The sequence below is a fragment of the Pan troglodytes genome, chromosome 2, assembly GCF_028858775.2.
Source record: "Pan troglodytes isolate AG18354 chromosome 2, NHGRI_mPanTro3-v2.0_pri, whole genome shotgun sequence".
Lineage (NCBI taxonomy): Eukaryota > Metazoa > Chordata > Mammalia > Primates > Hominidae > Pan > Pan troglodytes.
Genome location: NC_086015.1, coordinates 183587515 through 183600347, shown reverse-complemented (window position 1 = coordinate 183600347; position 12833 = coordinate 183587515). Strand labels below are relative to the sequence as shown.

Below are 12833 nucleotides of genomic sequence, written 5' to 3'. Positions count from 1 at the left end.
TGTTGGTGGGACTGTAAACTAGTTCAACCATTGTGGAAGTCAGTGTGGCGATTCCTCAGGGATCTAGAGCTAGAAATACCATTTGACCCAGCCATCCCATTACTGGGTATATACCCAAAGGACTGTAAATCATGCTGCTATAAAGACACATGCACACGTATGTTTATTGCAGCATTATTCACAATAGCAAAGACTTGGAACCAACCCAAATGTCCAACAATGATAGACTGGATTAAGAAAATGTGACACGTATACACCATGGAGTACTATGCAGCCATAAAAAATGATGAGTTCACGTCCTTTGTAAGGACATGGATGAAATTGGAAATCATCATTCTCAGTAAACTATCACAAGAACAAAAAACCAAACACCGCATATTCTCTCTCATAGGTGGGAATTGAACAATGAGAACACATGGACACAGGAAGGGGAACATCACGCTCTGGGGACTATTGTGGGGTGGGGGAGGAGGGAGGGATAGCATTGGGAGATATACCTAATGCTAGATGACGAGTTAGTGGGTGCAGGGCACCAGCATGTCACATGTATACATATGTAACTAACCTGCACGTTGTGCACATGTACCCTAAAACTTAAAGTATAATAATAATAATAAATAAATAAATTTTAAAAAAAGAAAAAAGAAGAAAAAGAAAATGGGTATCACAAAGTGATAGGAGATGTGTCCAGATCCGTTTTGCAGTCCGAGGCAGGAAATTGACCCGATGCTTCCCGTAGACTTCCTTCAGACATTCAGAACTGTGCTAGAGGCTGACTGTCGCATTAGGAATAAGTAAGTAACACAGCTTGCAGCTGTGAAAGGGTCCTGGGCAGGACGCAGGGCAGAATATCACGGAGGCAGGTACTGGAGAATTATCTTCAGCCATAGTTCCAAGCTAGTGGGAAAAGCAGGTAGTAGTGTGGAGAGGGAGTTTATTACGGCTGAGGGGAGCACACCCAGGGCATTGTGTGACATTTAAAAATATATACTCAGCCATTACAAAGTTTCTGCCACTGGGGAAGAAGGAAGTGCCACAGGTACCAAGTAGTATTGTTGTTATAAGAAAAATAGTGAAACTTCCTTATCTCTGAATCACTAATTTTCTGGTTTTTGTTTTGTTTTGTTTTGTTTTTTGAGACGGAGTCTCAGTGGTGTGTGCCTATAATCCCAGCTGCTCAGGAGGCTGAGGCAAAATAATCACTTGAACCTTGGGGGTGGAAGTTGCAGTGAACTGAGATCATGCCATTGCACTCCAGCCTGGGCAACAAGAGTGAAATACCATCTCAAAATAAATAAATAAATAAAAATTAAAAAATGAAGTTTCAGTTATGCAAGCTGAGTAAGCTCTAGGGATCTGCTGTCTGTACAACATGGTGCCTATAGTTAACAATACTGTATTGTGCATTTAACATATGTTAAGAGGGTAGATCTTATGCCAAATGTTTGACCATAATAAAAAAATTACCACGTGAGAATAGAAAAAAAAAATTAGAAACTTAAGAAATTTCAAATATATGTATTTGAACTATATGTGTGTGTATATATATTAATTTTTACTTATTTTTTATTTTTATTTTTTTTTGAGACAGAGTCTCACTGTCACCCAGGCTGGAGTGCAGTGGCGTGATCTTGGCTCACTGCAGCCTCTGCCTCTCGGGTTCAAGCTATTCTCGTGCCTCAGCCTCCTGAGTAGCTGGGACTACAGGCACGCACCACCACGCCCAGCTAATTTTTATATTTTTAGTAGAGACAGTGTTCCCCATGTTGGCCAGGCTGCTCTCAAACTCCTGACCTCAGGTGATCCGCCTGCCTTGGCCTCCCAAAGTGCTGGGATTATAGGCGTGAGTGACCACACCCAGCCCAAAAAATATTTTTAAAAGAAAATTATTAATGCTTACTATAATGACTTCTAAAGTTTCAGTATGCTTCTGTCGAAGTTTGTCTACAATCAGTTATGCCTATACATTTCCACAGATGAATAAGAACTGTTTGTCCCTCACACTTGTTCTCTAAAATATCTGGAGCCCTGTTTTGTCCACAAGACAGAATATTGGCACTTAAGGCACTAATGCGGGAATTTAGCCATGAATTTTCAAAACCAATTGGTGAATCTTATGTTGTAAAGAAACTTTTTGGTGAACAAACTAATTCGTTATTACTATAGGTTGTCTACCTTCTCTATCTGTTTTAAAATTAGGTTCCCAGAAAGCTATTTAGCTATATATTATTATCTCAACAGTTTGGAGAAATAATTTCATGGACTACAGATTTAGTATTAGGTATGCTTTTAATTTTATAGAAGGACTTGGTTTACAAAAGTACGTATTAATTTACCCAGTATTTCTCATTTATAGACATATGCCACAAATTCTTCCTTAACATTAGTGCCAACAAAACTTCGTTTCTGAAAAATGATTAGTATGGCTTATTATATCAAGTAATAAAAAGATTGTATAGAAATGAACATCTCTTTTTTTTTTTTTTTTTTTTTGAGACTGAGTCTCGCTCTCTTGACCAGCCTGGAGTGCAGTGGTGCGATCTCAGCTCACTGCAAGCTGCGCCTTCCGGGTTCACGCCATTCTCCCGCCTCAGCCTCCCGAGTAGGTGGGACTACAGTCGCCCACCACCGCGCCCGGCTAATTTTTTGTATTTTTAGTAGAGACGGGGTTTCACCGTGTTAGCCAGGATGGTCTCGATCTCCTGACCTCGTGATCCGCCCGCCTCGGCCTCCCAAAGTGCTGGGATTACAGGCGTGAGCCACTGCGCCCGGCAGAAATGAACATTTCTAATGCTGTCATTATATATTCGAGTTTTTTTCTTTTCATTTTAGCTGCTAGGAAATCCAGAGTAAATATAGTGTTCCCAATTTTGTTAATTTGTTTGAAGTGGTATAGTAACATCTGTCACTCTCCTACATTTTAGTAACGTACCTGGTTTCTAACTGCACATTTGTGACCTTTCTTAAGTTCTTTTTGAAAATAAGAGAAATAGAAGGAAATCTTATGTACATATATACACGAAAAACATTTTATTGCCCTTTCAATTGAAGTGGTTTATTACTTTAAACCATTTCAAGAGCTTATCGATAGATTCTAAGGTTCTCAGCAGGTCTTCCCTCCATGCTGTTTTTTTGAACTGTGTAGTCAGCAATGCCCAGATTTGGTAATTGTAGTTATCAAATGAATTGGATTGAAGCTTTACAAAGCACAGCAGCTACTCAAGTTAAAGCTTCAGAGTGAGGTTGATGCTAAAACCCAATACCCCTTGTTCATTAAAGCATTTAGAACTGGAATAGTCTTGTTCCTTGCTTAAAATCCAGTGTTGAGAAAAGGCAAATGATTCAAAATGTTCAGTGCTCTTAGACTGTTCGTGGTTTTTAAAAAATATTTTCCTGGTAACTTGATTTTTGCCTGCAAAGAAATTAACAGATACAATACTAGTTCACTCCTTGCACAAGCCTGTCTGGTAGATACTGAAGTGAGAAGCTTAAAAAACAAAACAAAAAAAAGTGTATTTACAAAATGGGTGAGTGTAGTGTCTGTGACCAGCTGGAGAGTGCATAAGTCTTCAAAGCGAACTCCAAAATTCCTTCACTGGCTTGGCTGACATTCTTCTCTTATGAGGATTAGTGCCAATTTCTATCATGCTGTATCAAATAAACAAAACAAATAAGCAGAAACTGACAATAATAACAACAGAAAGAGTACTGCCTGGTGACATCTAGCTACTACTTTTCCATTTGTCTTAGCCATTTGAAATTACACATACATAGTTTTTTATATTTAAAAACTGAAGCATTGTAAGCATGGTGAAAATTGTTTTTATTTTGTTTTTAACAACTTGCATTAGTTTCCTTTTGCTGCCAGATCAAATTAACAAAAACTTAGTGGCTTAAACATTAAAAATTTATTATCTTACAGTTCTGGAGATCAAAAGGCTGAAACAGCTCTCACTCGGGTAAAACTAGGGTGTTAGCTGCATTCCTTTTGGAGACTCCAGCACCAAATCCATTTCCTTGCTTTTTCTAGTTTGTAGGAGCTGCCCACATTTCTTAACTTCCTTCCTCCTTACTCCATCTTTGAAGCCAGCGACATTGAGCCAAATCCTTCTCATGTTGCTATCTGTCTCATCCTCCCTCTTGTACTTCCGTGTTCCACTTTAAAAGACCTTTGTAAATACACTGAGCAGACCAGATAATCTAGATTAATCTATCTCAAAGTCAGCTGATTAGCAACCTTAATTCCACCTGCAATCGTTATTCCCCTTTGCCATGAACTTAACATATTCATAGGTTCCAGGGATTAGAATGTGGACATTTTTTGAGAGGAGGATTCTTTTTCCTATCTTTAAATTCTTATTCAGTACCTCCTTCTCGAAATAAGTTGTTGTTATCCCTTTGGTATATTCCTTCCAGATCTTTTTCTTTGCACCAACCAAAATGCATTCATAGAAATCTGTAATTTTTCACTTTTTCTGTGTTTGTCTGCATCTTGCTTTGATTTCACAATATGTCTTAGAAAGGATATATTTGAACTCATACTTACTCATCTATGAGTCATTTTAACTGCTGTATAATATAACATATTTACTTATATTTTTCTCTCATTTTTGAAGAATACTATAAGGTAGGGAACTAACATGATTTGGGATACCACCTTTATCTTATTTAATATCTCTTCATTTACATACATGGTTCTGCTTCAGGATGACCTATTGTGTTTACTGATTCGTTCTTATAAACTACTGTATTATATTAATTTCTTTGGTTTTAGAACTTGTCTTAATGGCTAACTGGTATAGACAGATATCTCTCTTATTTATATTTAAAATGATTATGACTTTTCTTGTTCATTTTGAATTTTAAAAATTTTGCCAAAAACCAAAACTCTTATGGTATTTTGATTGGACTGGATTGAATTTATAAGTTAATCCTGGGAATACTGATATCCTTCCAAAGGAATCTTTCTGTCTACCAATATATTTCTACTTATGAAATCATTCTTTACATATTTCAGTAAATTTTTTCAGTTTTGTTCATAAATATTTTGTACTTTTCCTGTTAGGTTTATTCCTAGGTACTTTGTGGTTTCTGTTGCTATTGTGAATAGGTTTGTCTGTTGATTCTCTTGTGTTTCCTAGGTTAACTCTTAATATTGCCTGTAAAAATTGACAGTTTTATCCATTCCTTTTCAATACGTATACTTTTTCAACTTCTTTATTTATTTATTCACTCCTTCCTGTTCCAGATCTTATTGCATTAGCTGGAGATTGTATTACAATGTTGAACAGTTGAATGACTGTGTCATCCTGGTTTTATTCCTGGCTTTAATGCAATGCCTTTAGAGTTTCAGTGTAAAAAATGGTTTGCTAAAGTTTCTGATGGTTACCCTATATAAAATTAAGAAGTTTGCTTTCCATTCTTAGTTTACTAAAAGTTTTAAAATATGCTTTCGGTGTTTGATTTCTATCAAATATATATATATATATATTTCAAAAACCTAATATAGGACAACTTAATGTATAACGAATAGAAAATTATATAACAACTTAAATATGTAATTTAAGTTGATTTAAGTTGTTACATATTTTACATGATTTAAGTTGTTACATATTTTACATGATTTAAGTTGTTACATAATTTTATTTTTCAGTTTGTTAACATCAGAGATTACATGGTACGTTTTGTAATGTTTAATTATCTTTGTATTTCTGGGATAAATCCTGCCTGCCTATTCCTTATGATTTTTTTACTGACTGCATACAATTTGTTAACATTTGGTCTCAAGTTTGCATCTACTTTTATGATATTTGTCTTTCCTTATGTTCACTTTCATCTAGTTTGGTAGCAGAATTATACTAGTCTCAGAAATGAGTTGAGGGTTTAATATCACATCTTTCAGTTCATTATTTTTACCTTTTCTAGTCTTTTGTCAACTGAATGAACTTTCTGAGAACTATTTTTCCCTTTCCCTCTGGTTTAAAAAGTTTTTAATTTCATATTACCTTTTAACTTCGAACAGACATACTTGAATTTATATTTTCTACTAATGTTTAGTTAACAAATATGTATATCCCTTTTCTAAACTACTTAATACTTAATAAAGTATACCAAGCATAGTTTAATTTCTCTCTGCCCACCACCAAATCAACAAGATATCTGTGTTTGTCTTCAAACATTCTTCCTTCCTCCTATTATGAGGAATAAACTGCCATTACTCCTGTCCAGAGCCCAAACTGCCCACTACTAGAACCTGACAAAGTTCAGGTACTTTATTTCTGCAATTGTCCTCCTTGCCTCCTACATTATCAGGGTTGATCTTTTTTAGATCATTACTATACTGTTATATCTCCCATCTTAAAAAAAATCCTTCCTTCAGCCCTCACCCTACTTCTGCCTCATTTCTTTGCAGCCTTTTAGAAAACACTCCTTGAAAGAGTTGTCCATACTTGCCATCTTATTCTTCTTCTATCCAATCTGGCATTTGTTCCCACATTCTACCAAAATTGCTCTTGTCAGAATCACCAGGGCTCATCACCAGTGATCCCTACATATCCAAATACAAAGATCAGTTTTTTAGTCCTCATTTTGTTTAACCTCTCATCAGTACTTGGCACAATTGGCAGTTGTTCCTTTTTGAAACCCATTATTCACCTGCCTTATGTGATATCACTAACCTTTTGTTTTATTTCTATCTATGGACTGCTTTTTCAAAAGATTCTTTTGCTGAATTCCTTTTATCCTCCCAACTCCTAAATATTAGAGTGCCTCAGCTTTGTCCTATGGCCTCTTCTCTATCCACAGTCATTGCTTAAGAGATGCCATAGAAGTCCCATAGTGTTGTTATCTATGTTCTGACAATATCCAAATGTATCTCCAACCCAGATCTACCCCTTTATCTCAGACTCACAATTCTAGTTGCTTACCTTCCAGTTGCTTACCCATCTAATTGGAGACATATATATATATATGAAATTGGATGTCTAATGAGCATCTCAAGCTTAACATAGCCAAAGGTAGAAGTGTAGTACTATACTTTTAGAGATGATAATACTGACATCAATAGACATTTCTTAACTTGGTAAAAATCCTTATCAGGGAGCCATTATTTAAATCTACTTCCTTCTAACTGAAAGACTTTTATATTTTCATTAAACTATGTTTGGTGTACTTTAATAAGTGTTAAGTAGTTTAGAAAAAGGATATACATATTTGTTGACTCTAAGCATTATATTCCATTATAACCCCATGGATTGTAAATTTTATAACTAAATATATCCATGTTGAATTTTTGGGATATCATGGTTCTACAGGAGGTAGGGGAGGCAGTGGTGAGGAATGACCTCTCCTACCTCTTATGACCAGAGATAAAGAGGTGTGTGCATACAGTTTGCATGTACTTACATTCTGCCTTGTGTGGGGTGCTGTCCCTTCCAAAACTCTTGTTGAAATTTAATTGACATTATACCAGCATTAAGAGGTGGGCCCTTTAGGAAACGATAAGCCATGAGGGTTTTGCCTGCTTGGGTGGGTTTAATGCCATTACAAAAGGGGCAAGCTTGACCTCCTATTGCTTCTTTGCCTTTCTGCCTTCCACTACGTGGGAATGAAGCTTTTCTCTCCTTCAGAGGACACAGCAATTGAGGCACCATCTTGAAATCAGAATTGCCAAACCTGTCTGTACCTTAATATTGGACTTTACAGCTTCCAGAACTGTGAGCCTACAGATTACCATTTATAAATTACCCAGTCTGTGGTATTCTGTTAATATATCTTTTCCAATAACATGGACATGTCAGTCACCTCTCATGTACATATATATATATATATATATATATATATACATACACACACACACACACACGTATACACGTGTGTACATATATATGCTTGTGTGTGTGTGCAGTTTTGGAGTTTCCTCCAAAATTTGAATGTGTATATAGTGTTTAGATTTTTTCACACAGGAGACTTTCATTTGAGCATACTGTTTCACTAGTTAAGGGCATCTACTTATCCTCAGTAAAGTACTTACTACTACTAACTGCCTGTATTGCAGCAATAGGCCCAGCTCCCTTTAAGTGTTAAAGGGTTGAGAAACACCCATTAGCCAAGAGGGAGACAAAAGATCTCAGGGTTGATGAAATACTCCTATTCCATAAAGACAGGCTAAACTCAGCAGAACCATTTTAGCAACTATGCATTTAAATGAAAACCACATCTCTACTACACTGACTTTGATATAGTTTATTCTTTTTATTTGAGTTAGTAATGTTCTACAGAGTCATCACAAACAATTGAATTAGCAAATAGTGAACTGTTGCTCATAGGGAAACTGTAAGGTTAAGTTCCTGTGAGCCTCTGATCATAATATTTTTGCCAACTGGAATGCCATTTGCATTATATAGATTTGTTTGCCAGAGTCCTTGTAAAGCAAGCCAGTCTAATCAGCATTGAAAAACTGCTTTTCTACATAACCCTCTACTTGTATCACATTTAGCAGTTATTTTAAAAATTCTTCTGCACCTTCCTGATCTGCGGAACCCGCCTTATCTGCAAGCTTAGCCTTTTGTGACTTTGTATTGCCTTTTAAAACATGTGAGCCAGCCAACCTAGCTAAGAAGGGTTAAACACTTTCCTGACTCTGGGTAATATGATCATAAATTTCTCTGGCTTTCAGACTCACAACAGTGTTGTCCACTTTGTTTTTTAAAAATAGGTTGTCATCTCATGAATCCACAAATTTAATTACTTTTCCTCTTTTTCATAATTTCATCATTCACTGTAGATATTACTTTAACACTTCCAGAGTGGTTTCATAAACAGATCAGCAAATTTTCTATTTCTTTTTGTAGGTGTCCTGTGTTGCTGATTCATTATCACTGAATTCATGGCCAACAGTCCTATAACTTATGCCTGAACGAAGCTTATCTGACACATCTATTTTCTCCATAAGGCACATCACAGCCTTCTTTCTCTTAGAAACATTAGACAGCAATCTAACACTATGCTTGGGGACTATTGTAAATAGCAAAGTCACCAGCAAAAATCACAACAATGTGAAAAGTGTGGCACTAAATAAACCACAGAAAGGACACTTGTTTACAGTATGAGAGCTGAAACAGGAAAACAGAGGGTTTCTTTGTTCTGCTTCAGCTGGGCATATGAATGTCAGTTGACTCCAATGTTTTGCTATTCTCTGCATGTCCGTGAATAACCATGAACACATCTTTGAGTACTGGTTTGGTGGTTACAAATAAATTTTAACAGGTTGGTGAATCTGTAACCATGGAATCTGTGAATAATGAGTGCAAGTCATGGCAAGGAAGTAATCTATATTCTTTTCACGCCAATGTGATTACTGAATAGACCCCTTTACCATAGACTCCAATTGTTCTTTGTATATAAAATGTTCTTAGAGGATTGTTATGCAAGGTAGCAAAGGTCAAGTTTTCATCACTTGGTACACATTAAGGAAAAGGCTTTATTTAAAAACTTAGGACGTGGGAACCAGTATGAAGGGGAGTACAGACCCCTGTCCTCTCATCATCTTACAGAAAAGCAATTTGGGGCAAAGGGCCATATGTAGGAGGGTTATATTCAAGAGACGAGGCCCCTGAAAGCAATCTTATGAGTTGGGAGTGGGGTCATAGAGGGACAAACTATTTGGGTGCCAAACAGTCTGAGTATAGATGGCAGCTATTTTCAGATTTCTGTGAAATTCAGCTGCCCAGCATCTGGAGAACTTGAAGCCTGTGGGAAGTTTCACACCCTTCTGCTTGGGGAAAAGAGTCACAAGTCTGAGGATCTGAGTTCAGGTGTAGCCTTTCCCACTGAGAGAATGCAGGAATCTGAGATCCAGACAATGCAGAGTGAGCTTCCGTAGTTGATTTAAGTCATATTTTCTCATTGCACCATTATGGTAATTGAATTGTTTGTGTTAATTTGATTTCCAGATTGGAAGAAGTTCAATATTTATTTTTAAATGTAATTTTAAAACTATATTGTCCATCTTGTCTTAATTTTTTTTTTCTGGAGACCAGGTTAAATTGATCTCTGGAAACCTGACCAGAGAATATTGATATGTACTAGTCTATATTTGAAACTGCTATAAAGTACAGCGTTATCTGTGTTATCTATGTGTGTTACATGTTGGTTATATAAATCACATAACTTCCTTTAAAAATTATACAAATTATTCTACCCTTTCCAAAAAGTACTTCTCTATTCAACTTGGACAATGAGCTAAAGAAATCCTCAATTAAAAAGCAACCTAACCTATCTAATTTTATCGTGTTATAAGTTTCTACCACTTTTACTTTCTTTAGCCTTAAATTTAAAGGTTTAAATTTTTAATAGTTTAAAATTTTCAAAGAAATAACCTTTTTTTACTTGTAAATCTCTTTAAAATTATTTTATTAGAGATGGTGAGAAGATTGACCAGGACCCATTCTCAGCCAGAGCCACAGATTCTATACACTCCAAAGGAAGATTCCAAAATATTCCCTAAATGATTTTTCCCAAAAACTTCAGCTTTGAAGGACATTTATAAGATAATCATTGTTAAACACAGAGTGTCATGCAATGATTTTCTTGTATTACCCATTTTTATTACTCTTTAATCTGGTTAACTTTCTAAAAACAAACTTAAGCCAAACACACAAAAATAAGGATTTAAAATATAAGTCAATTTATAACAACAGATCAATTACAATGGTCCATAAAAATGAAAAAATATATAACTTAAACAATTCTTATAAGCATAGCCCAAATTCTAATCTCTCTTGTTTGTTTTGCAAAGAGGTTTCAGAAACATTTAGTTATTGTTTTACAAATGGAAATGCTATGTTTCCATTTAGGAGGAATGAAATCCTGAACATTAATTTGAATCCAGTTGACTTTCATTCTTCTATAAACTCACAGAATCTCAAAGGCTAGAGTTTGTTATCTGTAGGACAGAGATTTAAGCCACACACATTAAAAATTTTTTTAAAAAGTTTAAAATTTTGTCTTCTAACTAGCACTGCACTTACAATTTCAAAACTTTTCTTCTTTAAAACACTTTATTTGCAACTAACCTTTTTTAAGTTTGTTCCTTTGGAGAGGATCAATAAAAGCACAGCATTTCTCCACTCTCACCTCTTAAAACCTTTGGCTTCCTACCAGTTTCCCTTGTTGCTCAGTCTTTTTATTGTTGACAATTCTCAGAGGTTTCTGTTATGTTCCTCTGAAGGCATGTCCCTTGTCAAAGAGGCAGGCTACTTTCTGAGGTGTCTTTTATTTTTCTTTAGCTGCCCCTTCATTTTTGATATCCTTGATTAGGGCAGCCCAGTGATCCAGGTGCAAGGCCTGGGTAATCTGCTAGACATTCTGATAATCATCTTGACTCATGCTGGGGTCACAATGGTACCCACAGAAGCAGCCATGACATAGGGACAGCATAGCTATTTGCCAGTTGTCATAGCTAATATACTACTATTTACAGCCGCTCTCCTTGGGGACTAGGAAGAGAAAGGGAAAACTCTTTCCTTCTTTTGTCATTGAAAATGGCATGACATGGCATGGCATGGCTACCATTTCTGGCTTCTCTGTCATTTCCGGTACCAAAATGGCCTGAGCAGAGTTTACTATGATGATCTGCTAGTTCTCTGCAAGTTTTCTTCTCTCCCTTGGTCTTTTTAGACTCTTATCACCTTGACCACACCTTGCTTGTGGACTCTTTTTGGTCGTGGACCTTGGGCATCTTTATCTTTTTCCCACACTTCTGAAGATAACTCCAGTTCCATTCATTCATGAGGATATCCCCAGATTTTTTTAGGGCTGTGAAAGTTTCTCTCTATTTTGGATCTGTCTCTGTAATAAAGCAAATGTTTACTGGTTTAAATGTTGCATCTCCTTCCAACACCCCATCATGGGCATTAGTCTATCCCTGCATTTTTTTATGCCAGGCACTGTTCTAGTTTCTCTGCATTTCCCTTAGTGCAGGTCAAGTTGTGTTGCTAGTGTCTCTGCAGAAACAACCTTGCACCTTGCCTATGTGCCAATTTTTTGACCTCTTGAGAAATTTAAGTGGTGGGTTCCAGTCCCCAACCCAACTTAGGTCACAAGGGGAATGGACTTCCACCATTTCCAGTTGTGGTAAGAAAAGAAAATATGTAAAATGCTTAAGCAACACTCTGGTTTAAGTATTATTTTTCCTGGCAGTGGGACTAATGAGTAGAGTAGGTGAGATATCATGGTGTTGAATAAATACCTGGTAATTAGTAAATACCTGACTTACTATTCTCATCAACAAATGTACATGGAGAAATAACAGATATGCAATGTTCCCCAAAAGTATCTTGAATATGCAGACCAAAGTGAGCCCTTTTATTATATATAATCTAATATTCATCCTTCAGGATCTCATTGTTGTTTTTGGTACAAACCTCTTTCAAATCTCTCCAGACCTTTGTTAAAAGGTGAAGATAACTAGATCACATATAGCTCCAATTCTGATTACCAATTCATTTGCAAGTGGTTTTTCCCATTATGATGCCCGTGACATGGTGAAGGAGTCTATTACCAAGGAGACTGACTGTGGACCTTGAGAATTTCAGCCCTGTCTGTAACATGAGGTCCGATAGTGTTCTCAGGGCACGTCAGGATACCTCCTGGCAATATGTTTATAAATAGTCTTCAGCTTCTCCTTTGTTTTTTTTGTTTTTTTTTGAGATGGAGTCTCGCTCTGTCACCAAGGCTGGAGTGCAGTGGTGCAATCTTGGCTCACTGCAACCTCTGCTTCCCAGGTTCAACGATTCTCCTGCCTCAGCTTCCTGAGTAGCTGGGATTACAGG

At 36.4% G+C, this 12833-nt stretch overlaps 2 long non-coding RNA genes across 4 annotated transcripts in view; one reads left to right on the top strand and one right to left on the bottom strand.

Moving 5' to 3' along the window:
• Window positions 1-12833, top strand: part of LOC107970850 (uncharacterized) — a 293982-nt gene that overhangs the window by 175253 nt on the left and 105896 nt on the right. The window lies entirely within an intron of this gene.
• LOC104005863 (uncharacterized) lies at window positions 3003-11360 on the bottom strand. Its single transcript, XR_679336.3, has 2 exons — window positions 11076-11360; window positions 3003-3648 (listed from the first exon to the last, which is right to left on the bottom strand). It is a non-coding gene; the product is annotated as an uncharacterized LOC104005863 (long non-coding RNA).